Here is a 7,238-nt window from a genome sequence, read left to right as displayed (position 1 = left end):
ACTGTTATGAATCATAATGTAAATATCTGATATGCAGGATGTGTTTTCATTGTTACAAATTGAACATAATTAAAGCATAGTGATTAATCACAAAAACAATATGTAATTATATATGTGTTTTCTGATGGCCTTAGGCAACCCCTGTGAAAGGGTCGTTCGACCCCAAAGGGGTCTGGTATAACAGATTCATTGATCTCCTAGGTATTTGCTCAAGAGAATGAAAGCATATGTTCACAAGAAAACTTGTACATGAATTTCCATAGCAGTTTTACTTATAATAGCTGCGAACTGGAAACAACACAATAACAAGAATGAATTCAAAATCATTTCCTTAATAAAAAATTCAAGGGGAGGAATACATAATGTGTGATTATATAAAATTCTAAAAAGTGTGACTTACCAGGTAACATATACTAACAGAAAGTAGACCAGCGCTTGCCTAGGTTATGGGGGAGGAGAAATGAGAAGAGAGATTACCAAGAGGCATGAGCAAGTTTGGGGGCATTGTATCAGTTTGTACCAGCAGGATTTTAATTTATGGAGATGATTGCATAATGACACAGAGAGGCCAATACCACTGAAAAAAGAATTTATTATTTACATTTACCAAGAGAAAGGGGCATGCCTGGCCACCCACAGCCACATGGGGAAACACCAAGTTTGGTCAGGAGGCAGAAAGGCGGAGCGGAAAACTTGGGCCAGAGCTTTTCCTGATGTTTCCATGGAAAAGGTAAGCTAGGGCAGAGAAGCCAGCCCGGGGCTGGCTAGTTTAAAGAATTCTGGCGGGCTTTGGGGCATAGGGGCTGTCACTACTTGTCTGGTGCCAGGACCTGGGTTGATTCAGAGTAGGGGAGATACTGGCTTGTTTTATGACAGATGAGAAGGTGCTTCAGAGTATGGGCTCTGGATCGCACAGGAGATGTAAATTACTTAGCCTATTAGTGTGGCCGTGTAATTAATGGATGCTAAATAGTCAAAGAATCTAAGATAACACAGTTAAAATAGAGTGATAGAAATGTCAATCATATTGATTCATTTGATGGCTTCACGGTTGTATACATAGGTCAAAACTCATCAAATTGCATATCAATTATATGTCAATACAGCAGTACAATTTTAAGTAGAATTATTAAATAATAGAAATACAGTGTATAAGGCATTAAAAAAGACAGAGAAAATAAAAAGAGAAGATTGTTAGGAAAAGAGATAATAAAGGGGAAAGGATGGTAAAAAGAAAACAAAATAATGGTAGAAATGAGACCAAACACACCAATGTTCACACGAGAGAATTAAATAGCTAACAATTAATTACTGATGCTTACTCTGTGGCAGGCACTATTCTAAGAACTTTATCTTATTTACCCTCCACAATCACCCTATGATGAAGTACTAGTATTATCCTCAGCTTTCTTACCAATGAGAAAACTGAGGTATAGAGAGATTAAGGAAATTGTACAGGGTCACACAGAGATGAATAGAAGAAACAGGATAGGATCCAGGTGGTCTGGATAATGCTGTCAACCACCACACCAGAACTGGAATAAACTTACCTGTAGAGTGATTTAAAAATATTCATGCTACTTACCAGCAATATATCTAAAACTAGGCCACACATAAAGCCTGAAAAACCATAGCTCCTGGAAAGATGTATGGTAGCTGTGTTGTAGGCAGTTAGACATGAGCAGAGCAAGGACCATGGGCCAGGTACAGAGGGTCATCAGGGTGGAACAGCCCCAGCCGCACAGGACAATTGTAGGGGAATAGGACCTCACCCCAGGGTGATTGGACCGCCTGACCTTTCCTCCCTAGAGATAACATCTAGATCAGCGGTTCTCAACCTGTGGGTCGAGACCCCTTTGGGAGTCGAACGACCCTTTCACAGGGGTCGCCTAAGACCATCGGAAAGCATATATAATTACATATTGTCTTTGTGATTAATCACTATGCTTTAATTATGTTCCATTTGTAACAATGAAAATACATCCTGCGTATCAGATATTTACATTACGATTCATAACAGCAGTAAAATTACAGTTATGAAGTAGCAACGAAAATAATTTTATGGTGGGGGGTCACCACAACATGAGGAACTGTATTAAAAGGTCTCGGCATTAGGAAGGTTGAGAACCACTGACCTAGATCCTAGTTGTACTTCAGCTCCAGGCCCAGAGAAGCAATAAAACCAGCCAAGGCTGGTGTCAGGACCAGCTGCATTGAATAAGGTCCCCCTGCCCTGTGGCCAGCCAGTCAATCAGGGGAGAATACAACCCAGAAAGGACACACCCGGAAAACTGCTGAACATTCTATTGAGATCTCCCCCTGGGACCTCCCCTAAAATCTCCATCCTTAAAGCCCTTAGGACAGAGCATCAGTGTGCTCTCCCTCCCGGGAGCTCACCCTGCCTTTCCTTCCCTTTCCCCCTACCTGGAGGCCCCTTAGCCTCTTCACCCTCAAGCTCCAAGAAGCCCTTCCTTTACAGTCTAGAACTTGTTTCTTAAGCCCATTTCTTCCTGGAATTACTTCTACCTCTGTCATTTAGGCAGTAAATGCTCTCTTACAGTTTGGGTCTGGACTCTGAATTCCTTCCTAGCCAGAACCCAAGTACGGAGATTACTGAACCCAGGTTTGGTCTGACTTCACCGGTCTAACACCTGGTGCCATTCCCGCCGCCTACAACAGCTTCGCCTTGTCTGAGAGTTGGGGATGATCTCAGATGGTGATTATATGGCTGACGGGTTAGTAGATGCCCAGGTTCCTCCCAAAGGACCAGCATAGGGGAATGGCCCAGCTCACCATTTACTTGGGTTGATTGACACTGCAGTGCAGCTATGAGCCTGAAGAAAGCATCTTATTTTCAACCTCAGTCCAAATTCAGGCCTAGGACACTGAAAGAGCTCTTAATAAAAGAGGAAAAACGTATGCATTATTTTGAAACGACTCTTGTTTCTAGTTTGCTGCCAGGACAGTCTGTATAGATCATGTACATGTTTGAAACAAGCTCCCTGCGTTCTTCTATTTCAGTGACGATCCAAGGGAGCCTTGTGTGCCCAGGCTACTTCTTTTTATATGAAACCCAAGTACCAGAGTTGCTGAACCCAGGTTTGGTCTGACTCCACCCCCACTGGTCTGACACCTGGTGCCATTTGCACTTATTACAGCAACTGCATTGCACAGCCTGAAACCAGCAAACCACTGCCCTGGAGGCCATGCCTACCTCTGAGCTTGTGCAGACTGTGCTTTTGTACAATAGGCTGGCAGGGACCTGCCTGAAACCCTGCGGTCCTGCTGCAGGAAGCGCAGTGCTTCATCACGATGTCCATTCTCATGGTGGCCCTGATGTCACCATACCACACCTTTAGAGTTTTGTGAAATTGATTTCTAATCACACAAGATGGGGTCTATGATCTCTCCCCTCTCACCAAGCACACAAAACTTTTCTATGCTTTTTTTCAGGGGTCTCTCATGCAGAAGCCAGAATTGCCCCATACTGGGCCCATCAACATGCTGTCACCATAACTTAGTAGCTTTTGTGAATCTATCCCTAAAATATTTTTGTAATGTAGTTACAGTGTGTTCAGGGGGAAAAAAAGGCTTTTATATTTGGAATCAGCAAATTTAGCCTAAGTCACTCTTTGTTGCCTACTACTGAGCTAACATTGAAAAAAATTCCTAACCTCTCTGACTTAGCTGCCTATCCTATAACATGGTATTAATTACCATGCTAACTACTCAGACTGTAGTTGAATGAAAATGAGATAAAGAAAATTAAAACCATGTTGTAAACTGTAAAGTTTACATAAATATAGGTGCTATTGAACTGCTACTGAAAAGCTCCCCATACCGTACAACCCAGCAAAACTGATTTTCCTGAGAATGGGGTCATAGAACAAAGGCATTAATGGAAATACCTTAAATATTGTAGAATCCCATTCAAGATATTCAACTTCAAGAATAATCTTTAGTAATTATTGCTTATAAAGTGCATTGTAATGTGCTTTATAGTGTACATTATCTCTTTGATACTCACAATTATTCTGTGAGGTGGGCATTATTACTGCCATTCGCAGATGTGGAAACTGAGCCGGAGAGCAATAAAATGGCTTGCCCACGTCAAAGAGCCAGTAAATGGTAGAACTGCAGCTTAGCCTGAGCCTCCCAAACCTTCCGAGGCTCTTTCAACTATGCCATGCTCGTCTTCAAAGTCGTCAGTAGTCTGCCACTTTATAGCAAGAATTCTCCAGAACACATAGGGCTAATTGACTCAAGCTGTATGAAGTAGGAGACTACTTTCTTAAATTGAGTTGTATGCTTTTATTTCTGGAAACGTTTTGATCCTCCACACCCTGCAGTTGCCAAGATGAGAGGGATTCGTGTTTCAACTTTAACTATACTTGTGCGTAAATAAAGAGCTTTCAATAGCCAACATCTCAGGGACTATTGAAAGGAAGCTAAGGGCTTGCTCTCTCTGCCAGGCTCATCATACATTATTAAAGTGTAGAGCAGTCATTTTGAGCAACAGTTTTATAAGAAAATATCAGCACCCCAAATTCTATCACTCCTTCAAATTGCTAGTTCTGGGTAAAAAGTTACCAGGTAAATTTAAATTTTCTAATCACACCAGATGGGGTCTATGATACCCATTCTTTGGGGGCTAATGTGATACCCATTAGAGTTGATTAGGTCTGAACCCAGGATTTAGTGCCTATAGATTGCTGATCCTGTCTTGAGTTCACACAACAATCAATACAAAGACTGAATAATGCTAACCTTTAGATCTATCTTGGATTGTGAGGGTTTCTGTTTGTGATTTTAAAACAATGCCTTGGCATGAGAGCAAAACACCACTCTCATACTCCCTTGGGCTAAAGAATTTTCAGTAGATGGTGCTTCTGGTCTGACTTCCTACTCTCAGCTTTCATGCCTCTAGATTACAACTCACCCTCACAAGTGGAGCTGTACTTACTTGATGGCTGGGAAAGTACCAGCTACAGCAGAGTCCTGTTTACGACTGTCCTCTTCAGTGCAGCAAGAAGCAAAAGCAGTGGAGTACGCAGGTAGCACTTGTGTCTCAAAGCGAGGGGGGACTTGCAAACACAAAACAAAGCCAAAGGAAAGAAACCGAAGATCCCACTCTTCATCTATCAAGCACTATGTCTCGCCCTGCACCCAGAAAACCAGAATACCACAAAATAGTAAGACATTTTTATCAGCATGTTCTCAAAGATATTTTATTCTAGTTCAGAGAAAATGTTTTAAGTGACTTCTGATTAATTTTGCAAGGCGATGCTATAAGTAGAGTTTTTCAGTGGAGTAAGGGAGTGTTTGGTGAAGTGAATCGTAAACGACACCTCTGGGAATAGTTACAATCTCTTACATACCGAACAGAATAATTGATTCTTACATAGTCCAGAGTCTTCTTTTCTGACTGGTTAGATCTACAAAAGTGTCAAATTTTTCTTGTCGCTGACAGAAAATGTCAAAAGATTAAGCATAGTTACAATCTCTTACATACCGAACAGAATAATCGATTCTTACATAGTCCAGGGTCTTCTTTTCTGACTGGTGAGCTCTACAAAAGTGTCAAATTTTTCTTGTCTCTGACAGAAAATGTGAAAAGATTAAGCTCTCATAGGTTTAGGCATTCACAGTTATACTAGTATATGTGGAAGCTCATCATTAAGTTTAAAGCTCTGTTATTTATTTCAAGCGACTGATGGGCAATTGCTTAAAATTAAGTAATTTCATCCGTGGGTACTTAAAAATTGTATGACTAACCCAGGCACAGCCCAGTTTGAAATGTCTACAGATGCCCCCTCTGGCATTCTAGGATCTTAATTTATTTTTATTGGGGCTCTCAAATGCTAAAAAATATTGTACATCATTTATATTGTACCTACATCATTTGATAAAATCTCATTTATCCTAATATATCCCAAACCTCCCGAAATAGCTAATGGTATTATATTTTTCATATATAAAAAATGATTATTTTTTTTAAAATTGACCTTCCTCATGATAAGTTGTATGGATTTGAGACTCAATTGGATATGTTGTTCAAGGTACAGCCTTTGGCCATGAAGCAGAATGATATATTGTACCTACATCATTTGATAAAATCTCATATTTATCCTAATATATCCCAAACCTCCTGAAATAGCTAATGGTATTATATTTTTCATATATGAAAAATGATTATTTTTTAAAATTGACCTTCCTTGTGATAAGTTGAGACTCAATTGGATATGTTGTTCAATGTACAGCCTTTGGCCATGAAGCAGAATGGAGAAAACTGGCCTTTATGGGTTTTGAACTTAAAACTCACTGGAAGTAAAATACAGTTTGTACCCACCCTTCATAATGAGAGAGAGATCGACAGAGAGAAAGAGAGATAGAAAAGAAAATGAAAATGCCATTATTTCAGCTTGGCCTTTATAAATGGACACAATTCTGAGGATATGGTATCTAGGTATTTCCTTTTCAAATTCTCTTTTTTTTGCTAGTGATAGTAACTATATTTTCACCCCCCTTTCCCTCCCCTTTGCTTATTTTTATGATGTAATATTGGCACATAGCAGTAATTTATTTTCTGCTGTGGTTCCTGATATACTAAGCAGAAATGTACTAATATAGGCATTTCTTGTGACTTACTAGGTTCTTGAAAATTTTAAATAAGAAGAAAATTAAAATTGAGTACATGATGACCCTTCCATGATTTGTTTAACAGTATTTTTGTTCAAATCTCTTTACATCCTTTCTTTCCTGGTAGAAATATTAATGTATTTATTATTTGCTTATACCTGGATTAGATATATTAGTGTCCTTAATGTATATATTTCTACATATATTTATGACATTTTTATTTATATTTTTCAACATAAATTATGTCCATATGTGCTATATAATATTTAGATTCTATCCATTTAAAATTATTTAGTGATAATAAATATTCTACTCGACTAAAAACATTGTCATGATATAAACCGATAAGTAAGGGAATAGACACTGGTGGTATTGGGCCAATTTTGGAAGTATTTGGATCAAAATTATGTAATATTTTATAGCAGCCCCTTTGTTGAATAAACAATTGTATTGGTTTGTTGAGACATTTCTGCCCATGATTAAAAGAAGAAATTAAATACATATTATCAGGCCTTATTTTCCCCTGTGGGTTAGGCTATCTGTCCAAGACACCTGGGCCTAGAGGTAAGGACCTCTCTTCTAATCTTCACTCAAAATTT

Source organism: Myotis davidii, unplaced genomic scaffold (genome assembly GCF_000327345.1).
Source record: "Myotis davidii unplaced genomic scaffold, ASM32734v1 scaffold1534, whole genome shotgun sequence".
Classification (NCBI taxonomy): Eukaryota; Metazoa; Chordata; class Mammalia; order Chiroptera; family Vespertilionidae; genus Myotis; species Myotis davidii.
Note: the sequence above shows the minus strand (reverse complement) of the source record.